The sequence below is a fragment of the Pan troglodytes genome, chromosome 5 (genome assembly GCF_028858775.2).
Source record: "Pan troglodytes isolate AG18354 chromosome 5, NHGRI_mPanTro3-v2.0_pri, whole genome shotgun sequence".
Taxonomy (NCBI): domain Eukaryota; kingdom Metazoa; phylum Chordata; class Mammalia; order Primates; family Hominidae; genus Pan; species Pan troglodytes.
The window spans coordinates 13921592-13944433 of NC_072403.2; the positions used below are offsets into that span (position 1 = coordinate 13921592).

The 22842-nt window shown below is 41.3% G+C and overlaps 1 long non-coding RNA gene and 1 pseudogene across 1 annotated transcript in view; one reads left to right on the top strand and one right to left on the bottom strand.

The window, feature by feature from the left end:
* Positions 1–2373: 2373 nt before the first annotated feature.
* Positions 2374–22842, bottom strand: part of LOC134810168 (uncharacterized) — a 31397-nt gene continuing 10928 nt past the window's right edge. Inside the window, exon 3 of the long non-coding RNA XR_010157540.1 lies at positions 2374–4561. This is a non-coding gene — a long non-coding RNA (uncharacterized LOC134810168). The remainder of the gene's footprint in view (positions 4562–22842) is intronic.
* LOC471852 (PIP5K1A pseudogene) lies at positions 15164–18912 on the top strand (annotated as a pseudogene).

Consider the following 22842-nt stretch of genomic DNA (forward strand, 5'->3'; position numbering starts at 1 on the left):
AATAATTTTGCTTACACCTTATTCAAGAAATGTAGAGTAGGATGATCACTCTTGTATGTGACATTAAGTATATGTATCACAGCCACTTAATCAAAACTAAAAAAAACCTGATCTTTAAACTTTAATATGTGAAATTACAGGCTCTGAGGAAATCTAGAAAAATTACATCTCTGTTTAATTCTTGAAACTCTTTATTCCTTTAATTTTAAGATGTCACTAATTTTAAGATGATGACAGACTTTGGGGGAGCTGGGGAGAAAAGGAACACTCGCTCATGAAATACAGATGCTCCTCGACTTACAATGGGGTTACATCCCAATAAACCCATAGTAAGTTGAAAATACCAGATGTTGAAAATGCATTTAATACACCTAACCTACCAAACATCATAGCTTGGCGTAGCCTACCTTAAGCATGTTCAAATACTTACCTTATCCTACAGTTGGGCAAAAATCTTCTGGCAATGCAATACACTGTTGAGTATTAGTTGTTTAGCCTTGTGATTGCATGGCTGATTGGTAGCTGTAGCTCACTGGTGCTGCCCAGCATCCAGAGAGATTACCGTACTGAATACTCTACAGAATATGGTATTGCTAGTCCAGGGAAAGAGCAAACTTCAAAATTTGAAGTACAGTTTCCACTGAATGCATATCACTTTCACACCACTGTAAAATTGAAAAATCATTAAATTGAACCATCATAAGTCAGGGATATTTATACAATGGAGTATAAATATCCACTGTAAGATATTATTCCGCTTCAGCAAAGGGAGCATGTAAAAAAATTGAGTGCACCTTATATTTCAGAAAATACAGTAATATGGTAGGAATTCAGATTGTCTTTACTTCTTTTTAACTTTCAGATGATTTACCTTAAATGTGTTGAATGTAATCACTTTTATCTTACACAATTTTCTTTTCCAAAAATATGATGGTCTGAAAGCAGAACTGTATTTATAATAAAATGTCCAGATTGGGGATAAAGTGGCTGAGATAAGACAAGGGCCAATTTCATTCTACAATAAGCAGTCTGAAAAATTTTTAAAAATACTTAATTTTCTATCTTAACTGAATTTTGGAAGGCAGTTTTTCACTAACCACATCTTAATACATTATAGACTAACAGAAACCAGCTTTTTCTCATATATACATGTAAAGTGCAGGCCTTCTATGGAGCAAGGAGACTTTATTCTCCCATTGGGCACCATTTTACTGTGTGGAGAAAATCACTGAGAAAAAGACACTGTCGTCAAGCCTATACAGTATCAGCTTAATGGACATGAAAATAGGGGGAAACAGGAATAATGTCAAAGGATGTAAATACTCAGAGTGATTCACATGCAGAAGCTGGTGGCAAAGAACAGAAACACCGAGGCCTCTCAGGGCAGCAGCTCATGGAACGGCCCCTGATCCTGATGCAGCAAGGGACGGATGGTGGGTTGCTTTGCCAGCAGCCACCTGCAACCCTAGGGCTTCTAGACAACGGCATCATGTCCCATCTGTACCCTAGATGGCTGGCCCAAAGGAAGCAGTATCCACAAAATTCATGATTACATTTTTATGGCTCTGTGAATGAAAATCCCCTCATAACAAGTAAGTCAATCTTCTCTCTTTCTGATCTGGAACTTTCTCTGGGTTATCTATGTGAATTTAGCAAACCACCCAGTGCAAGAAACGGCGCTATTGAGTTCAGACGGTGAATCACAGCCTCACTTAGACCAAGAGACTAAGAACGCTACAAGCAAAGTGTGCGGTCCTTACCCAAGCCTAAGCAATCTAGCTAAGCTTCGCCTTAACTTGCTAGAAACATGCTGAAAATAGGTTGTATGATCGGGCTTTGATCGAAGTAAGACTTCCACTCTGATGAGGTCCCTCTCTTCAGGAGGTTTAAGTCACCAACATTTAAAAACAAACCTATCCACATATTATGAAAAAAGGGTGTTGTAAAATCTGAAGTGAAGAACATTCTGCCTTTCAGTAGGTGACCTAATTAATACAATACCATGATAGATGCCTGATAAATACTTCTGGAGCTGATGCTGATTATTTTATAGTGCTGTCCAAAAGTGAGTAGGTGTTAGGTCCAGGGAAAAAATATACAGCCGTCCCTTGGTATCGGTGGGGGATTGGTTCCAGGACCTCCAGTGGATACCAAAATCTGTGGATGTTCAAATCCCTTAGAGAAAATGGCACCGTATTTGCATAAAATCTATGCACATCCTCCTGATATCCATTAAAAATCTCTAGATTACTTCTAATACTTACTACAATCTAAATGCTATGCAAATAGTTGTTATGCTGCATTGATTCTTATATGTTATTATTTGTTGTTGTATTGTTATTTTTAATTTTTTTTTCTGAAATTTTTTTTCTTCTCCAGACAGAGTCTTGCTCTGTCGCCCAGGCTGGAATGCAATGGCGCAATCTCAGCTTACTGCAACCTCCACCTCCCGGGTTCAAGAAATTCTCCTGCCTCAGCCTCCCAAGTAGCTGGGATTACAGGCACGCATCACCATGCCAGGCTAATTTTTGTATTTTTAGTAAGACAAGGTTTCACCGTGTAGGCCAGGTTGGTCTTGAACTCCTGACCTCGTGATTCGCTCACCTCGGCCTCCCAAAGTGCTGGGATTACAGGCATGAGCCACTGCGCCTGGCCTTTTCTGAATATTTTTGATCCACAGTTGGTTGAATCTGCAGATGGGAAGCCTAAGGGTAGGGAGGGCCGACAGTACTGTATTTATACATGGTGTAATTAAGTTACTTAGTACTGACATGGGAGCTTTCATGTTGAATTGTAAGTCATTATGTAAATATTAACTATGTATCAAAATTCTTATAACAAAGCAGGCTATGGCATTTGCTTTGAGTCACTGTTGAAGAACAAGCTCTGTGACTTTGGAAAATGATGAAACAGAACTCATCTTCCTTACTCCCCACTGTCCTTGAGTTAATAATGGTTAATAACACTGACATTGCCATTCAGGACTTACATTGTACTTCAGCAGTTAAGTGATTTATAGTACAATACTGAGCTTGTAATGAAAACAATCACTATTTTAGTTATTATAAAAAATGTCTATGAGACCATGAAAGGCATTTTTATCACAAGTTTACAACAGAATCTTTCAAAGGTGATGGCTACCTGTGCATCTAATGACTTGGGCTAAAGAAGCCTGCAAAGCAGTGTAGCCATCTCTACATCTGAATGGTGCAGGGCAGGTGAGCCCCAAAGTGGGACTTAGCCCACGAGGGTTCTTGGCTTTGCCCAGGACAGAATTCAAGGGCCTGCTGGAGGTAGACAAAAACAGCTTAACTGAAGCAGCAGTGTTATACCTCCATGACTGCTCCTGCAGATCTGGGCAACCCCATAAGCAGAGAGGAGCAGCTCACGGCAGCTTTGCAGTCGTATTTATACCCACTTTTAATTATATACAGACTAAGGGATGGTTTATGCAGAAATTTCTAGGAAAGGGGTAGTAACTTTTGGGTCATCAGATCATTGCCATGGAAAGGAGCGATAATGCCCGGGTGTTGACATGGCAATGGTAAACTGACATGGCACACTGGTGGGCACGCCTTACGGAAAGCTGCTTCCACCCTGGTCCTGTTTTAGCTAGTCCTTAATTTGGTCCAGTGTCTGAGCCCCGTCTCCAGAGTTGAGCCCCACCTCCTACCTCATAAAGGCAAGGTTAGTGAGTGGAACAGTTAACACTAGTTTCAGAGGCTCTTTAGGCAGCTCAAAACAAGCAGGTCCAGTCCTAGGCTATTCTCAATTGCCTCTCTAGGTTATCAACGCCATCCTTTGACAGTCAAGGATGTGTCAACCATCGAGAGAATGATTTATGTGACAATCAAACCCTCATCCTGTCAGATAATCATGCATTTTTTTTCCCAAGAGCAATGGAAAGTGAGCAAACTCTTCAAGATGAGTTGATTGCATTAGTTTTTTAAAAAAAGTTAAGTACTGTTAAGATGACGGCAAGGAGTGGGGGGAAAAGTTAAGTACTCTTTACGTGACCCAGGAGTAAACGAGATCCTTTTGGCAAACCTCAGAATGTTGGATGGTGTTGACAGCATGGACTGGGCAACCAGGAAACCATGTGCTAATTGGCTGCTTCATCCCTTTTTCCTTTTCTGCGTCTGCCAGGTGGGGCCCGAGTTCGGAGCACGTCTGGCTCTCTGCGGCATCCTGCCTGTTATCTCTGTCTGGCAAACAACCACTCCGTGCTCCCAGAACTTCAGAGCCTTCCAGGGCACTGATGATAAGTTATTCTCAGCCCAGTGTGCCAAAGGTTTTTTTGGCCGAGGGACTGAGGAAGACCATTGTTGTCGCTGGCTGTTATCTCTCGAGCCGACGCCACTTGGCAGAGGCACAAGTCCATCTCTCTGGTGTGGAACAAGGCGCTGGGCTCTAGATGAGTCAACACGCTAATAAACAAGAGGCATGGAGGAAATAGCAGCCAGTCTTGAAAACAAAAAAAAGAAACATTTTGAAGTGTACTGGATGCCGAGATGTTTGTCCTCCATAGTGCAATCCTGCTTTATCTCACTCCACAGCCTTCCTATCAAAGAAATGGGGAAGTTAATAGTTTATCAAATGTGAATCGGCTGTAGTGTTTATGCATAACTTACATAGCATGGAAAGTATTTTTTGGTGCTGGGGGTACTGTTTTCTTTCATTGCAAATTTATATCTTTGTCATTCATCTCCCTTTTTGTCAGACTACATATTTTAGCAAGTCTTCTGTCTACCAAGACGTTTATTGTCTCCTGAACTTATCCCCATGCCATCAGGGAAACCACCCCGACGGTGGCTCGGCAGTTCCCGGAGTGAGATAAAAAACAGCAAGCTTCCCCCTAATGTAGACAGAGAAGCAGGATGGAAACCCTGCTCTGGGGAAGGTCCTGTCTCTGAAGCAGAAGACCAGGGCAGAGGGAGAGCATGCTGTACCACACATGTGTTCCCTGCAAGCACAGCGTGGTGCTGTCAAGTAAACACTGGCCACAGCAACCAAGCAGCAGCAAAGCCCTGCCTCTCAGCACCTGCGTGGGTCACTGTGATGGCTCACACCAGGTGCACCAACACCTCACTCTGGTGATTAAGCAGGAACCCACAGATTCCACATGAGGCGGGAGCTCAACTGTTGAAAACACAGTGTGTCGCCATTAGGATTCTTGGGGAAATGCAGGTGGAGGAAGCCAACTCTAGTCCCAGGGCAACCTTTGCTTCCAGAGATCCCAAATGCACAAGAGTGTTCCCTAAGCTTGCTCTGGATGGAACGCAAGGGACACAGGACTTCCTAGGGTGACTCACAGACACCTTGTAATAATCCTGTGTTGACAGTCATAAGAAGGTGACTGTACCTCTGTTTCCTCCAGAAAATCCTGGTTTTGTCCTACTGTATGTATTAGTGACACCCACTTTCATGCTTAAAAGGTGTTTTCATGTGGATGACAAATGCTCCTCTTGTCAGTCCACTCCCTCATGGAACTAACGATCAGCTTCACTGATGCCACAGCTGCACTATTAGGGCCACTTTCCACCTGCACTTTATTTCAGCAAATGCCTGTTAAGCACCCGTGGGGCATCCCTTTGCCTCCCACTGTGCTTGGCAAACAGGACAACATGAATAGATGGTCCTCACCACAAGCCTTAGTCTAGTCAGAGAGACAGACACCTCAATAGATGACTACACAGCCCTGTGTTAAATGTGACAGCAGAGGCACGCACAAAATAGGACCGCAGTGTCTCCCCTCAACGTCAGTTTACCATCCGCTCACTTGGAGAGTTATCTAGGGGATGTCCCAGCTTGCAAGTGGGGATGGCAGTGCTGGCATCAGCAGTGTGAGCAGACAGAAACTCAGAAAGCCATGGAGTAGGCGTGTTTCTTGCTGTGCTTTGGGAAGCGTCATCAGCATCTGGAGAGCAGAGTGTAAACGGGGACACAGAAGTGCTCACTTTTTCCCCTAAAGATATGCACAATTTTGTAATTTAAATATTTACTTCTGTTAGTGCTTAGCTACTACAGAATGCAAAATAAATCCACTCTAAAGAAGTTAAGATCCAGGTGTCTTAGTCAATTTAAGCTGCTATGACAGGATACTATGATTTGGGTGGCTTATAGAAAACAGAAATTTATTGCTTACAGTTCTGGAGGCTGGGAAGTCCAAGATCAAGGCCCTGGCAGATTTGGTATCTGGTGAGGGCTGCTTTCTGGTTTACAGATGGCACCTTCTCACTGTGTCCTCATGTGGTGGAAGGGGGAAGGCAGCTCTCTTTTATAAGGGCATTAATCCCATTCATGAGGTCTCCACCCTTGTAATCTAATTATCTTCCAAAGGCCCTACCTCCTCATACTGTCACCTTGGGGCTTAGGGTTTTTCTTTCCTTTTCTTTTTTTTTTTTTTTTTTTTTTTTTTGAGATGGAGTCTCATTCTGTTGGCCAGGCTGCAGTGCAGTGGTGCGAACTCAGCTCACTGCAACCTCCGCCTCCTGTGTTTAAGCGATTCTCCTGTCTCAGCCTCCCAAGTAGCTAGGTCTACAGCCATGCACCATCATGCCCGGCTAATTTTTGTATTTTCAGTAGAGACAGGGTTTCACCATGTTGGGCAGGCTAGTCTCGAACTCCTGACCTCAGGTGATCCACCCATGTTGGCCTCCCAAAGTGCTGGGATTACAGGTGTGAGCCACCTCTCCTGGCCAGGGGCTTAGGATTTCAACATGTGAATGCAACATGTGACCAAGAGACTAATGACAAAACTGCTACAATCAAAGCATGCAGTCCTTACCCAAGCCTAAAGAATCTAGCTAAACCTTACCTTAGCCAGCCAAAAACTTGCTGAAAGTATGTGTATGACAGCCAGTGAACATGACTTTGATCGAGGTAAGACTCACACTCTGATGAGGTCCCTCTCTTCAGGGGATTTAAATTACCAACATGTCAAAACAAACCTATCCACATATTGCAGAAAAAGGGATGCAAATATTCAGACCATAGCACTAGGCATGGAGTTTAGGATTAAAAAGGAAAACTTCTGCTGATTCTATTTTTACCCATGTCCACTGGAGGCAGACCCTCCTCTCAGCAGTCTTTAGCACTGATGCAAAATTTGTAAAGTATTGAGTTTTCTCATTATCTTTTGAGTGGCTGAGTGGATATGCCTGCATTTTTAAGCTTTGTTCATTTCATGCACTTTCTACGTAGAACATCTGATATGGTTTGGCTCCATGTCCCCACTCAAATCTCATGTTGAAATGTAATCCCCAATGCTGGAGGTAGGGCCTGGCAGGAGGTGATTGGATCATGGGGGTGGTTTCTCATGGTTTAACACCACAGGGCCCTTAGTGCTTTTGTTGCAATAGTGAGTGCTCATGAGATCTGGTTGTTTAAAAGTGTGTGGCACCTCCCCCTTCTCTCTCTTGCTCCTGTTCTGGCCATGTAAGACATGCCTGCTCCCGCTTTGCCTTCTGCCATAATCGTAAGTTTCCTGAGGCTTCCCCAGAAGCTGAGTGGATGCCAGCATCATGCTCTGTGCAACTGTGGGCCAATTAAGCCTCTTTTCTTGATCAATTACCCAGTCTCAGGTATTTCTTTACAGCAATGCGAGAACAGACTAATACAACATCCCTCTCCCTCTTTTTCACTTGTTGAAAGGTGCCAATCCAAAGAACAAACAGAGAGAGAGAGACTCTCTAAAAGACAATTATGTTTATTTGGGAATAGGGCGTTGTAATGGGAATATGCACGCCATAGTCAAGTGTGTGCGAATTCAGGGAGATTAATTTAAAAGGCTTTTAAAGGAAAATGAGGATTACATAATTGTTTTGAGATAATTATCCATGGCTACAAGGATTAATAGCAAGGATGGTGCCAGTCTGAGGCTAGACAGGCAGTTGCTAGGCAGACGTCTTCACAGAAGTGTTTTTGTGTGTGTTAGGGTTGCAAGGGCCTTTGTACAAGGTTGTGGTTTTTGCAAAGTCTTTTGTGGTAGTTCTTGTTATCAGGCATTCATGCATGAGTGCCCTGCATTCATGGCCTTCCTCAGCTCTATTTGTCAGGGCTTTTAACACAAATGACTCCATTTTGATCCTGACAACTTTCACAATGGCAAATCATGAGACCAATTCACAGGTCGACTCCTTAAAAAAAAACAATCCCTGATCCCACGAGGCAGGACTGGTCCTAATCTTATTCTGTATATTAATCCTTGATAGCACTCGTAATATGTTAGTGAATTGTCTATAAGTCATTGTCCACAGTTAGACTCAGAATTCTTGGAAGCCAAGCACTGTTTCTGATTCATTTTTCTAATTCTAGCATTTAACATAGAGTTCAGTAAATATTAAACACTGGTTTGGATAAACATAATCATAGTTTTAAAAAGTGCACAGCTCAATGAATTATCCAGAGAGAATATACCTGTGTAACTATCACCCACGTCAAGAGTTAGAAAATTAGCAGCACCCCAGAAGCGCCACCTTGACCCATCTTCCAATCCCTGCATGCTTCCGTCTCTTAAAGGTAGCTGCTATTTTGTCTTCTACCACTACCAGTTATTAGTTTTACTGTTTTAAGCATTATATAAAGGAAACCATATAGTATATTTAATTTTACATTCAACTTCTTTCACTCAATATTATGTTATATATTATCTATCTATCTATCTATCTATCTATCTATCTATATATTATCGTAGGCAGCTGAGTTAGTTCATTTTGGGAGGCTGTATAGTATTCCATTGGATGAATACACCACAATTTATCTACTCGACTCCTGTTGGATACTTATTTCCAATTTGAGGCTTTTACATATTATGCTCTTATAAAGTCTTATATGTGTTTTATAATATACATGGACACAATTTCTGTTAGAAATGAATTTTCCAGGTCTTTGGGCACAGCTCTGTTCAGCTTTAGTAGATAATGCAAAACATTTTCTTCAAAATGTTATGCCAGTTTATACTCCCAACTGTACTATGTATGTTTCCATTGCTGTGGATTTTGACCAACACTTGATATTATCAGTCTTTTAAATTATAGACACTCTGGCATGTGTGGTATGTGTGTATGTCTGTGTAATAGTATTACATTGTGGTTTTAATCTGTTTTCCCCATGATTAGTGAGCTTGAGAACTTTTTAACATTTTTATTGGCCATTTAGATACTCTCTTTTATGAGTTTCCTGTTCAAATCTGTGTTGCTCATAATTTCTATTAGGCTTTCTGGCTTTTTATTTGATTTTCAAATGGCAATCCAATCTTGGACTCATAAAATAATCCAAATTTATTTGTGATGTATTATTCTTTTCTTGATGCATTACTACATTGTTTTTTAATATTTTGTTCAGTTTTTGCATCTATGTTCATAATGGCATTGTCTATAATTTTTCTTTCTAGTAATACAATTGTCATAATCTGATGCTAACTTATTCTGGTCCCATAATAATACAACCCCAAACTGGGATGTATTTTTTCTTTTAATCTCTGGAATAATTCGTGTAAGATTACTATGGTAGGCAGTCTCTAAGATCATATCCCAAAAATTCTATTATCCTGGTATTCATGCCCTTGTGTAATAACCCCCCTTTAGTGTGGGCCAGATTTAGTGACTCATTTCTAAGAATATAATCTATCAGGGATGATGGGATGTCACCTTCAAGATTAGGGTACAAAAAGACTGTAGCTTCAGTCTTCAGTGCTCACCATCCCTTGCTCAGTCTGAGGAAGCCATCTGTCATGTTGTGAACAGCCTTATGGAGAGACCCACATGGTAAGAAACTGAGTAAGGTCTCTGGCCAACAGCAAAGGAAGAAGTAACACCTTCAGTCAACAGCCTGTGAAAAACTGAAGCCTGTCAACAACAACATAAGTGAGCTTGGAAGTACACACTTTACCAATCAAACTTTCAGATAAGACTGCAGCCCCAGCCAAGAGCTTCCCTGTGGAAAAACCTTGGACTAGAGTCATCTGGGTAGGCCACACCTGGATTCCTGACCCATAGAAACTGTGAGATAATAAATGTTGTTTAAAGTTACTAAGTTTTGGGATACTGTGTTTTGCAGCAATAATCAATATAATTACCATTATTTTTCTTTTAAATGTTCGAAAGAATTCACTGGTAAAATCATTTAATCTTGGAGTCTTCTTTATGGACAGACCTTTAATTACATATTTAGTTTAATAATTATAGTACTATTTAGATTTTCCATTTCTTTCACTTAGTTTTGTTAAGTTTTATTTTTCTAGGAATTTGTCCATTTCTCTACATTTTCACATTTACCGGCATAGAGTTGTGTCTAAAATCTTACTATCTTTATGATAATTAAGATTCTCATTGTAAGATCTGTAGGATCTGAAGTATGTTCCCTTCCACATTCTTGATACTGGTTATTTATGCCATCACTTTTTCCTGCACCAGTCTTACCAGGAGCTTGTCAATGTTATTAGTCTTTTCAAAGAAACCACTTTTGGCTTTGTGAGTCCTCTCTATTTTTATTAATTTCTTTCATCTATTTATCCTTTTCTTCTACTTTCTTTAGGTTTACTTTGCTGTTTTTCCCTAAAGCATTTCCTTTCCAAATTTATTTTTGGTAAATTTAAATTTTAAACTTATTTTTGTAATTTTTTGTAAATTTAAATGTACAGTTAAAACATTCTTAAAGTTTATTTAAAATCATACATTTTCCTTGAAGCATGGATTTAGTTGCATCCTCAAAATTTCAATGTCATACTGTAATCCTTTTTCAGTTTGCAATATCTTCTAACCTCCACTGTGATTTCTCCTTGGCCCAGGACTTATGTAGAGGTATATTTGAGTTATTTCTAGTAATATTTTACTTAATGATTTCTAGCTTAATTCTACTGTCATCAGAACATACTCTGTATAATCTTAACATTTTGAAATTAGTTGAGTCTTGTTTTATGGCCCAGTATGGGATCACGTTTTACACATATTCCTGTGTACTTAAAAATTATTTGCATTATGAACATTATGTAATAGTAAGTACACTGTTCTGTATATGCCAATTTGAATTAAGCTTGTTAATTGTCTTGTTCAAAGCTTCTATATTTAAAGTGCTTTTTCTATCAATTATTGAGGAAGCTATGTTATTTGCTGAAAATTTAGAATTCTTATACCTTATTGTTGAAGTAAATATTTAATTATTATGAAGTATCTCTTTTTATATCTAGGAATACCTGTTACCTCAGTGAACTTTCTCTGATATTAATCTTTGTGGTGTGATATTAAATTACACCAGTTTTATTTTCATCAGTGTTTGTACACTGTATCTTTTCCATTCATTTACTTTCCATCTTTCTGTGTTCTCAAAATTTAAATGTGTCTCTTCTAAAGCATAAAATTGTTTTAAAAATAAATTCAGGCTGGGCACAGTGGCTCATGCCTGTAATCCCAGAACTTTGGGAGGTCAAGGCAGACAGATCACCTGAGGTTGGGAGTTCGAGACCAGCCTGACCAACACGGAGAAACCCCATCTCTACTAAAAATACAAAATTAGCTGGGCGTGGTGGCACATGCCTGTAATCCCAACTACTTGGGAGGCTGCGGCAGGAGAATCGCTTGAACCCAGAGGGCGGAGGTTGTGGTAAGCAGACATCATGCCGTTGCACTCTAGCCTGGGCAACAAGCGTGAAACTCCATCTCAAAAAAAAAAATTAAAATAAATAAATCCAGCTATTAATATTTTAATAAAAGCATTTAGTTGCTATGTAGTTAACATATGTCTTGATATATTGGGGTTTACATCCTCCTAGGCTTCATGCTTCTCTTGCCTATTCTAGTTCCTTCTCCCGTACCTCCTCCCTCCTTCCATTTTGCTTTCTTTTTGAATTAACTTGGTATTTTAAAATAATTTTCTCCCGTTAATTTGGCATTTTACAATCTTTAATTACTTTTTAGTTACAGAAATTACAGCATTCAGGCCAGGCACGGTGGCTCATGCCTGTAATCCCAGCCCTTTGGGAGGCCAAGGTGGGCAGATCACTTGAGTCCAGGAATTTGAGACCAGCCTGGCCAACATGGTGAAACCCATCTCTACTGAAAACCCCAAAATTAGCCAGGTGTGGTGGCAGGCGGCTGTAATCCCAGCTACTTGGAGGTTGAGGCAGGTGGATCGCTTGAATCTGGGAGGCAGAGGTTGCAGTGAGCCGAGATCAGACCACTGCACTCCAGCCTGGGCAACAGAGCAAGACTCCTACTCAAAAAAAAAAAAATTAATTTTAAAAAACGAAGCTAACATCATTAACACTTTTACTTCAAAATGCAAAGGACTTTATAATACTTTAATTTTGTTTAGATCCCTCATTTTTGTTGAGACTTTAAACAATTATGTTTTTAAACTCCAAAGCATAGCATTAATATCATTTTTTGAAGAACAACATTCATTTGGATTTACTCATTTATTTACCCCATTTCTCTCGCTCTCCATTTCATCCCCCATCTCTAAAAAATTAGAGTCACTTTTCTCTTGCCTGAGAATGTTCTTTGGTGTTCCCTTTATTACAAGGATGCCTCTGGTAAATTCTCTCAGTTGTTGTTTACCTGAAAATGCCTTTGTTTCCTTGTCAATCTTGATAGTTCTTTTTGCTAGGGATAGAATTCCAAAATTCAAAGATTTTATTCTTCTGTCTTCTATTATTTCTGTAAAGAAGTTAGCTGTCAGTCTTATGATTCATTCTTTGAGGATAATCTCTCCTCACCTACCACCTCACTTTGTTTGCTTTAAATTTTCTGTTTGCCTTTCAGCAGAATTTTACTATCATTTTTGTTTTTATTTATCTTACTTGAGGATTACAATGACTCTTAAAACTATGACTTTAAGTCTTTCATCAATTTTGAAAAATTCTCAGCCATTATCCCTTGAAATGTTGCTTCTGTCTCATTTTCTCTCTCCTTTCCTTCCAGGACTAAATGTTACATTCTTTCACTGTATTCCCTATCTTTTCTTTTTTATGTATTTTCTTTGTTTTCTTCCTGTCTGTTTTTTGTTTTTTGTTTTTTGTTTTGAGATGGAGCCTTGCTCTGTCGCGTAGGCTAGAGTGCCATGGAGCAATCTTGGCTCACTGCAACCTCTGCCTCCCAGGTTCTAGCGATTTTCCTGCCTCAGCCTCCAGAGTAGCTGAGATTACAGGTGCCTGCCACCACGCCTGGCTAATTTTTGTATTTTCAGTAGAGACAGGGTTTCACCATGTTGGCTAGGCTGGTCTCAAATTCCAACCTTCAGTGATCCACCCACCTCAGCCTCCCAAAGTGCTGGGATTACAGGCATGAGTCACCACGCCCAGCCTCTTTTATGTATTTTCTAAACTTTTATTTTTCTATGCTTCATTCTAGATATTTTCTTCAGATTTTCCTACTCTACTCCTTCTCTCTTTAGCTGTCTCTAATCTGCCATAAATCTTATCCATTGAGTTTTTCTTTTATCATAATTTTTAGTTGTAGAACTTTGTTCTTTTATAGCATTTCTAGTTCTCTGCTTAAGTTGCCAATCTTGTCATTTATTTCTTTAAATATATTAATCAGTGTTACTTTAAAATCTGTATAAGAGAATGACATTACTGAGATATGGCAGGATCCCCTGTGAGTCCATTTCTATTGTCTATCATTTCTCTTGGTATTCAGTCATATTGTCTTGACTCCTTATGTACATAATAATGACTGCCTGAATTCTGGACATTACACATAAAAAATGAGAGAGAATTTAAGGGCTAGGACAATGTTATTAATATATTTCTCCAAAGAGGAATATAAATTTGCTCTTTATAGACATCTAGGGATATTACCCATCTCAATTATCTTGATCCCACCAGGGATTGAGGTGATTCGCAGCTGAATTGCAGTGTCTGTGAGGAACGGTCTATTTCCATACACATTTACTCCCATGCTATATAGCCTTTCAGGGTCTCAATCCGAAGTTTTGGGAAGTTTACCAGACAATTGCTGTATCAGACCCCAAACTCAGTTTTTTGTTCCCTAATCCACTGAGTTTGTCAAAAACTCTGCTAAGCTTATCAGACTCTCAGCTACCTCTAATGGAACATGCAGAGGTCCCTAAGGAAACAGTGGGCCCAAATGCTCACCTGTCTGTACTTCTTTCTTTTCCCAGATCTCAGTACTATAATTATTCACTAATTTCTTAGGACTCCAATGTATCCGACCAAATTTTTAAAAAAATTTGTTCTCTGAGGGAGGTTGGTTTAAATTGACTAGTCTGCCATAAACAAAAGCAAATCCCCATTTATAAATATTTTATTATCACAAATACTTGTTCATTCATGGTAGTATGCTGGGGGCATAGCAGCACACAAAATAAATTTCATATAAATAAAGTGTACAATTTTTCTGTCTCATTAGAGAATATATTTGCGGCATTATTTGTTAGCATGTCGTTATCACAGGTTTTGACAGGATGGTAGGGAATAAATATTATTCCTTAATTCCATAGGTTTTAGAGTATGGAGGGATCATGTAAATTCACCTAAACTCCTCCCTTCCCATTTCATAGAGGCAGCAATAGAGCCCCAGGGATGTTGAGTGACTTATCCAAGATCAAACAATCAGCTAGTGGCACAAGCAGATTCTTAAATCAGTTATCACACTTCTAGAGCTCTGAGGTCTTTCTTCCATAACACACTGGTGTTTGAGAAAGCTTCTATACATGAATTGGAATTTCAAGTATGTTTCTGATACTAAGAGAGAAGTGAGGCTAGAGGACCCGAGATGATAGGGCATTCGAGTCATTAGGTGCGACTTGAAAAAAAAAAAAAAGGCTTAGGTAGGAATGGGTTGATCACGTAAATAAACTGATGGATCGGCTGGGCACAGTGGCTCACGCCTGTAATCCCAGAACTTTGGGAGGCCGAAGAGGGCGGATCACCTGAGTTCGGGAGTTCGAGACCAGCCTGACCAACATGGTGAAACCCCCATCTCTACTAAAAATACAAAATTAGCTAGGGCGTGGTGGCGCATGCCTGTAATCCCAGCTACTTGGGAGGCTGAGGCAGGAGAATCGCTTGAACCCGGGAGATGAAGGTTGCGGTGACCTGAGATCGTGCCACAGCACTCTAGCCTGGGCAACAAGAGGGAAACTCCGTCTCAAAAAAAAAAAAAAGAAAAAAAAAAAAAAAGAAGGAAACTGATGGATCGAGGCGGCTGGGTTGGGCGATAAACAGGCCGTGGGTAGGGAGGACAGAGAGGCGGCGTTCGCTCCTCTGGGACTTTTCATGCCTCGTTTTGTTTTTTTTCTTCAGATGTGGCTTTTTCCTGACGCAGGGTCCAAGCAGTCAGCTTGAGCTTACTCTTTTGTGAAAGCGGAAAGTCTCCTCTGCGGAAAGCGGTTAAACTTGTGGAGGGCGTGCGAGACGGGCGTTCTCCCCCATGCCAGGCGAATGGTGCGGCCTTGCGCTGGTCCAGCAGCCGGCTCGATGACATGTCTGAGGGAGGCCCCAGAGGCGGCGGGGACGTGGCCCGCAGAACGCGGGTTCTGTAAAGACACGTGGAGAAGATTCGATTCCGAGAACAGGAAGAGGCGGATGGAGAGAGCCAGGCGGCTGCCGGGAAGGGGGCTGCCAAGATGGCGTCGGCCTCCTCCCAACCGTCGCTGGCGGTCGGTTTTTCATCCTTTGATCCCGGGGCCCCTTCCTGTACCGCGTCCTCAGCATCTGGAATCATGAGCCCCACGGCATCTGAGGTGCCTTATGCCTCTGGCAGGCCCATCAAGAAAACAGGCCATCGAAGTGTTGATTCCTCAGGAGAGACAACATATAAAAAGGCCTCAACGGCCTTGAAAGGTGCCATCCAGTTAGGCATTACTTACACTGTGGGGAGCCTGAGTACCAAACCAGAGCGTGATGTCCTCATGCAAGATTTCTACGCGGTGGAGAGTATCTTCTTCCCCAGTGAAGGGAGCAACCTGACCCCTGCTCATCACTACAATGACTTCCGTTTCAAGACCTATGCGCCTGTTGCCTTCCGCTACTTTCGGGAGCTATTTGGTATCCCGCCCGATGATTACTTGTGCTCCCTCTGCGGTGAGCCGCTGATTGAACTCTGTAGCTCTGGAGCTAGTGGTTCCCTGTTCTATGTGTCCAGCGACGATGAACTCATTATTAAGACACTCCAACATAAAGAGGCGGAGTTTCTGCAGAAGCTGCTTCCAGGATACTACTTGAACCTCAGCCAGAACCCTCGGACTTTGCTGCCTAAATTCTTTGGACTGTACTGTGTGCAGACAGGTGGCAAGAACATTCGGATTGTGGTGATGAACAATCTTTTACCAAGATCCGTCAAAATGCATATCAAATATGACCTCAAAGGCTCAACCTACAAACGCCGGGCTTCCCAGAAAGAGCGAGAGAAGCCTCTTCCCACATTTAAAGATCTAGACTTCTTACAAGACATCCCTGATGGTCTTTTTTTGGATGCTGACATGTACAATGCTCTCTGTAAGACCCTGCAGCGTGACTGTTTGGTGCTGCAGAGCTTCAAGATAATGGACTATAGCCTCTGGCTGTCAATCCACAATATAGATCATGCACAACGAGAGCCCTTAAGCAGCGACACTCTTCAAGTGTCAATCGACACTCAAAGACTGGCTCCCCAAAAGGCTCTGTATTCCACAGCCATGGAATTCATCCAGGGAGAGGCTCGGCTGGGCGACACCATGGAGGCCGATGACCATATGGGTGGCATCCCTGCTCAGAATAGTAAAGGGGAAAGGCTTCTGCTTTATATTGGCATCATTGACATTCTACAGTCTTACACGTTTCTTAAGAAGTTGGAGCACTCTTGGAAAGCCGTGGTACATGACGGGGACGCTGTCTCAGTGCATCGCCCAGGCTTCTACGCTGAACGGTTCCAGCACTTCATGTGCGACGCAGTATTTAAGAAGATCCCCTTGAAGCCTTCTCCTTCCAAAAAGTTTCGGTCTGGCTTATCTTTCTCTCCGCATACGGGCTCCAGTGGCAACTCCTGCATTACTTACCAGCCATTGGTCTCTGAGGAACACAAGTCACAAGTGATAACAAAGGTGCAAGTGGAGCCAGGTGTTCACCTTGGTCGTTCTGATGTTTTACCTCAGAATCCACCTTTGGAGGAAATCAGTGAGGGCTCACTATTACTGACCACAGTTTCTCACCTGTAGTTGGAAAGACTTTGCATATGCTAACTACAAGTATAACCCTGGAAAAACTTGAATGTACAGAGTCAGAGTTCACCCATTAAGCACAAAGCCTCAGAAGACCTGGAACAAGATTCTGCTTCTCTGTGATCCCAAGATGTCAGCCCTTGCCCCAGCAATGTTGAATTTTCTTCTACTTGGTCATCAAAAAAGGAGTGTAAAAGAAGCGAGGTACGCTCTCCATCTTCTTCCTGAAGAAGAGCCTCCTCTTCTTCTCTGTCCTCATAAATGGGCATTTGTGCCTTGGACAGTTGAGGACCACGCCATCCTCTCCACAGCATCCCCTCCACTCCAGGGTTGGGTGGCACGGATTTTCAACTGGCTAACCTTGGCTTCCACAACTGAATTTTTTTCAGACCCCCATTCTTCATGCTGGAAATGAGATTACTGGACTTGGCAGTTTTCTTTCCCCTCATCTTTCACCAGGAACTGGACTCTTAATTTCCTCAGGACAGACTAGCTGCCACATTATCCCCACCTTAGTTCTTTCTCTCTGATCCCTGGAAGAAAACCCCTGTAATCTCTGTATAGGTTTTTGGGGGATAAGGGTGTTTAACCACCTCCCAACTTTGTTTTTTGTTTTTTTTCCTGAATAAAGGAAAAAGCGCACAGCACCAAATTTCAAGCCAGTTTCAGATCAAAAATCCAGAAGTGTTGACGAGATGCCTATCTGTAGGGTTCCCTCAGAAGAGCCACGGTGTTTGTGAAGAGAAAAGTAGTGATTGCTCTGCCAGAAGCAGCTCCTCTTTAAACTCCTCCTCTCTTGATGAATTTCTTAAGGCTGAAGGAATGGAGAGAGTGGGACGTGGGGTAATCTTTACCACTTTTGTTAAAACATGAGGCAGCCATGGGTTGGGAGATCATAGCCCTTCCTGGGCAGAATCCTATTCACTGCCAGGCTATAATGATTATTACTGTTTTGCAATTTGAAATATATTCTGGTTGCTTTTCTAAATATGAAGACTTACCAAATGAATTTTAGATCATTCTCCAAAGGAGATTTTTTTGCTCTTCCCATCTTTTCCAACAGTGTTCTCCTGTTTGTGGTGCTAAGGTGAAGAGGGGACACCTCTGTCTGTTTCACAGGCAGTCCGCATCTATGAGGCCAGCAAATATTTTCTTAAATTCATGGGGAGACAGTGGATTCTTGCCTCGGTGAGGTCATTGCTATGCCATATGTCCTACCCCCGTCTTCATGCAGAGAAGTTGGAAATGGGGGCTACATATGCCCTCTCCTCCCCACCTACAAGAGTTGTGGTTTTCCATCTGATCCTTCCACTGTGGTCAGGAGAAGAAGGGGGCCTGGTATCTCAGGCATATTGTTGAATTCCTGTTCTATCCCTTCTCTATCCCACCCTGCCTTGACAGTAGGTTAGCCCATACCCCAAATAACTTTCTATATTAGACACCCCCAGCCAGTTTCTGGCTGCCTGTCTTTGCTGCCATGTTCTTTTTTACAAGAAGGAAAGAAACAATTCTTGCTATTTTTTTCATAATTTACTATTTATGATGTATTTAAGTGTTTTATTAAGGACAGAGTTCTGTAAGGGGTGGGAGAGAATATTTGAGGGAGGGCTGGGTCTTAGGGAAAGGAATAGGGAATCAACATTTTAATGAAGTGTCTCTATTTGCTTCTACTTTGTATCATTCAGAAAAGGCAAATGCAATATAAAAGTGATATATGGTTTTAATGTAATAAACTTTTATCAGTTATTTAGAAAAAGAAAAGAAACCGATGGATCATTTTGACAACAATGAAGAAAGGAGACAGGGACAAGGAAAAGTTGAGGTTATCCTGTAAAGCATCTTAAAGCAGAAAGCAAGGCTCTTAGTTTGTAATTTAATACACCTGACTGTAATAATTGTAGAACAAGGCAGGAGTCAAGGAAGGGAGGCAGCTGACTATGCCATGTGTCTGTCAGCATAAGGCAAAGGCAGAGCGAGGTGAAAAGGCATGACCAGGAAAGATGACATGCATTGTCATAAATAAATGCAGAGAGAAATAATTTTTTTTGTGAAAACGAACGGACCATATGCTTTATAAACACAGGGTACCACTTATTCTTCAAACTACCTAAACTAGTCATGGATGAGTTTTCAATGTTTTTATATGAGTTCTTTCATGAGTCCAAAATACTATTTCTTACATTGTGTCTTTCCATAACTTATCTGCCAATAAAGATACCTGCTAGGGCACCAGGAGCTTTAATGAGAGGCTTCTTTAATGTTATGTTACTAGCATGACTTCTGAGACACATTTATTCATCCACTCATATACTAAAGCACTCATTTGAGAAGCACTTATTAAAATTTATGCTAGAACTAGGGAAACAGATAAAAGACACAATCCCTGATGCCAAGAAGTTGCCTGGCTTGCTGATGGAATTTCCTAGTACCCCATGTTATTCTTGGCTGTGCAAAAATTAGATTTTTAAACTTTTATTATTGTCTAAAATTATGGGTTATACCATTTAGAGAAAAAAGCCTCACTACTGTTGCAGGTTGAGGTTACCATTGGGATATTAGGTATCAACACAGGCCCCATGACAGGATTTGAGTAAAAACCGTAGCCTTTGCATAATGACAAGTCTGTGTCACTTTTCCTAAAGCTGTGTGAAAACAGCAAAATTATATCTTCTTCTTTTTTTTTTTTTTTTTTTTTTGAGACGAGTCTTGGTCTTGTTGTCCAGGCTGGAGTGCAATGGCATAGTCTCGGCTCACTGCAACCTCCGCCTCCTAGGTTCAAGAGATTATCCTGCCTCAGCCCCCCAAGTAGCTGGGATTACAAGCGCACAACACCAGGCCCGGCTAATTTTTTGCATTTTTAGTAGAGATGGGGTTTCACCATGTTGGCCAGGCTGGTCTTGAACTCCTGACCTCAGGTGATCCACCCTCCTTGGCCTTCCAAAGTGCTGAGATTACAGGCGTGAGCCACCATGCCCGGCTAATTATATCTTCTTATTGCTTTCAAAGATCTTAATGACAATAAAGAGAGCCAACGCTCTATCCCAGAAGGAAGAAAATGACCATGTCACTTCTGAATGTTTGCTAGGATGCTAAAGTAAAAATGGGCTGAGGATATAAGAAATGCTAAAGTTTAGGTGGCATTGTTGCTTATAAGTCAATGAAAATTAAGTCACATTAAACATTCAGTTCCTTAGATGCATTAGCCACATTCCGAGTACTCAATAGTTACATACAGCTAGTGGCTACCATATTGGACAACACAGATATAGAACACTTCCACCACTGCAGAAAGTTCTACTGGACAATGCTGGAAGTGAAATGGGTCTCCTCAAAAGCTTCAAAGGTAAGGTTGTACATGGTGCCGATGAGTTTGAGTAGCAAAGAAATTATTTTAAAATTATAATTAAATGTAATAAGAGATATTTTTTAAAATTCTGTTGGAACTTTTAAAGACATAATTTAGCCAAACAAAAATGATACAAATTTTCTCCTGGAACTTTGGGTGTTTGGGTGACTGTTTTGAATCTTGTCTGTGGGACAAGCAAGAGGCCGTGCCCCTGTGTGTGGCCACCAGATGGGCCTGGGATCACTGACTGTGTTGTCTTGGAGTCATCCAGCTGTTGGCTGACAGAAAAGGGAAGGGCATTCACCCTGCATGCATATACATGCACACAGACATACCCTGCCTGCCTGTTGCCAGCTTCCATAACATGGGGGAGAAACTTTTAAAAAAGAAGGTCCTCTTATTTATGTGACTAAAGTTTTGCCTTTGAACTAGTCACATGGAGAAACAGAATGGCCTCATCTGCAGTAGATTTTAGTTAATGCAATTTATCTGGCTCATGTTGACATACTATACTATTCTACACTCTACTTACTTGCTCAAATCGAAGTCAATTTGATACATCCTACTCTTGATCTTAAAATATAAGACAGTAAATGGGTTCAGTATTTCTTGGGTTATTTGGATGAATGAGACCTAGAAAAATATGAAACCTGTTACTGGGGCCTAAATGAGATTGGTCAGTGCTGGTTTCATGTCTTCTGTCTACCCCCTGCTGGAGGGATTCATTACTAGTCAGAGCCAAAGAAGCAAAGAGAAAGAGAAAAAAGCATGAATTATTTCCTGAACATCTATTCAGTCCCTCAATAATCTTGGGTTTGTTGTTTATACGAGAGTGCCAGCTCAACGGGAGAAGAGCTGAAACCCATTATTTCCCTTTGAACATGTTCTTCAGCGGGAATGGCAGGAGGAGCACAGCAGCAGGAGGGCTGTCCTGCCAAAACGCTGAACTTGGAACTGAAGGGGCCATCGCTCTGGGTGCAAAAAAAGAGTTCCGAGCTTTGCTGCTCTGGCAGGCCTGGAATCCTTCCCTTGGCTGTGGATAATACCTAATGATTCAGAGGAAGTACTGTCAACTCTTCAAAGCAGACCTAGCTAATTGTGTAATGTTATTCTGAGGCACTGGGAGAAGCCAAAAAAGAAGGGAGGCTGGGGAGAAATTCCTTCCTTTGCAATGATCAGCTTACATCCTGCACCATCAGATTTGATTATCCTTATCTTTTCTTGCATAACTACAAATGTTATGACTGGTCATAGTGACCAGACTTCCAAAAAAAAAATCCAGCCACAGTATTTGACTCTATGACTGCCTCTGGCAGTAAATTCCTTAGACTAGCTACATGCTGTGCAAAAAGCTATTTCCTTTGATTTATTCATTTCCCAGTTCTTAACTCCATCAGGTGCCCCCTTGATCTCACATTAGAGAATGAAGCAAAAAAAGAAAAGGAAAAAAGAAGTCTGTTCATTTTGCCTTATCTCCTTGCAGTTAGGAAATTTAAATATCCACTAACCTCTTTTGCTCATATTGCACAGTAATTTTTAAAATTAACTCCTTTTAACTAGCTCTTTTTTTTAATTGAATAAGTAATACAAGGACCTGATTAAAAGATTTAGGCACTACAGGCCGGGTGCAGTGGCTCACGCCTGTAATCCCAGCACTTTGGGAGGCTGAGGCTAGCAGATCACGAGGTCAGATCGAGACCATCCTGGCTAACACAGTGATACCCCATCTCTACTAAAAATACAAAAAATTAGCTGGGCGCGGTGGCAGGTGCCTGTAGTCCCAGCTACTCGGGAGGCTGAAGCAGGTGAATGGCGTGAACCTGGGAGATGGAGTTTGCAGTGAGCCGAGATCGCACCACTGCACTCCAGCCTGGGCGATAGAGCGAGACTCCATCTCAAAAAAAAAAAAAAAAAATTTAAGCACTACAATAAATAGAAAAAGGAAAAGTAAGTATCCCTCCCATTGCAGACCTGCAGACCCTTGATTCCTCAGACCCTACCCTGAGGCAGTCATCAGTAGCAGCTGCTGGTATACACTCTAGAAATATCCAAATGCAAGCATGTGTGCATTTTCTCCTTTTAAAATGTATCTTTCTTTTTCACATAATAACATCTTGGAGATCATTCCATATTATCATGTTTAGTGCTAACCCATCCTTTTTCATGGCTGCATAGTATTCCCATTCAAATATACCACACAATTGATTAACCAGTTCCATATTAATGGATATTTATGTTGTTTCTAGTATTTTTCTCATATGAAAAGCTACAACAAAGACCTTTGTACACATCTTAACAAGTATGTGCCATACCTTGTTAAGCACATACCAGCCAGT